Source organism: Aplysia californica, unplaced genomic scaffold (genome assembly GCF_000002075.1).
Source record: "Aplysia californica isolate F4 #8 unplaced genomic scaffold, AplCal3.0 scaffold01259, whole genome shotgun sequence".
Lineage (NCBI taxonomy): Eukaryota > Metazoa > Mollusca > Gastropoda > Aplysiida > Aplysiidae > Aplysia > Aplysia californica.
The window spans coordinates 144,976-146,475 of NW_004798529.1; the positions used below are offsets into that span (position 1 = coordinate 144,976).

Sequence of the window (1,500 nt, forward strand, 5' to 3'; positions counted from 1 at the left end):
AGAGAGAGAGAGAGAGAGAGAGAGAGAGAGAGAGAGAGATCAAAGTCTATGTACAGAACTGTAAACGTATAATATAGACTATGTATTACACACTATTTAAAAAAAAACACACACACAGGAACATATAGGTTTTACACACTAAAGCCACCGTACTACTGTAAATAAAATGAACTTACCTACGCAGGTAACATCGTGATCCCTCGACCACCACCACGAGAGTAGAGTGATCCGACTTGAACTTGAAACTTGACTGAAGAAACCACAAACTGTGTCTGTGCGTCCGTCTATGGTCGGCCTCACGTCGGCAGCCCGTCGTCGCTGTTGGCTTCCTCCTCGGTTATAAAAGACCTGGATAGGTGTCGCCAAAAGGTCAGCCTCGAGCGAAGAATCCGTGTGTGTGTGTGTCGAAAAGTAAAAGCGGAGGAAAGCCGAAGGAAGCGTTTTGTTTGAACGCGGTCACAATTTTGTGCAGATACTCGTACATACAAGACCTCGGAGTTACCTCAAACCGTGTAACTGTTAAAAAACAAAATACAACCAACAACAACAACAACAACAAGTACAACTACAAGACCCCAACGAAACAGGGCAGAGCTCGATTTCTAGTCCGACCAGAGAGCTGGCGTGTCCGACTAAACTCACTGCTGCAGAATAGATGTCTGTCTCTGCAGGTCGGTCCACCTCAGTAAAATAGAAAAAATCGGGAGTCATTATGAAGTATAAATAGTGCTCGAGTACTATGGGCTAACTTTTGAGTTTACTCTCTCCTTTCGAATGATAGTTGGTTTGTTTGTTTTGGGTTTACTGTTTTGTTTTGTTTGGGGTTTTGGTTCTTTGGTTGTTTGGTTGTTTGTTTGTTTGTTTGTTATTGGGTTTTTGTTGTTGTTATTGTTGTAGTTGTTGTTTTTTTTTTGGGGGGGGGGTAGAAAACTGTTGGTGTGAAAACTTTTTGTGTTGTTTGCGCCTATAAAACATCTTTCATCCTAATTTTTCCTCCTCCTTTTTGCGTTTGTTACTCTCTTGAAACACCCCCAAATCCTCGGCTTTTATTTGACCTAACTAAGCTGCAAGTGTCGTGCGTAAAACTCTCACTAAAACAAGAAAACGTTTCCAGAAAGCAAGTAGATGGTTAGGGCGGGACAGCGTGGTCGGACGACGGGAGACTTACACGTTGTGTGTCACGCTCAAGCCTGGGTGGACATGTGGGCCAAGGTGGACCTCACATGACCTCGCCATTACCACCAGTCTACGACTTGCAGTTCTACATCACTGACTGACTGACTGATTGATTGATTGACTAACTAGCTAACTGACTGACTGACTGACTGACTGACTGACTGACTGACTGATTGACTAACTAGCTAACTGACTGACTGACTGACTGACTGACTGACTGATTGATTGATTGACTGACTAACTGACTGACTGACTGACTAACTGACTAACTGACTGGCTGGCTGACTGACATTTTCACAGAAAAGTTCCTCGTTTCATTTTTAC

General features: G+C 43.3%; 1 protein-coding gene across 1 annotated transcript in view; it reads right to left on the bottom strand.

Annotated features, from left to right (window-relative positions):
- The window catches only part of LOC101864499 (homeobox protein 10), a 10,000-nt gene extending 9,278 nt beyond the window's left edge, over positions 1-722 (bottom strand). Inside the window, exon 1 of the mRNA XM_005112393.3 lies at positions 177-722. The gene's annotated coding sequence lies outside the window, so the exon portion shown is untranslated. The remainder of the gene's footprint in view (positions 1-176) is intronic.
- Between the last annotated feature and the right edge of the window lie 778 nt (positions 723-1,500).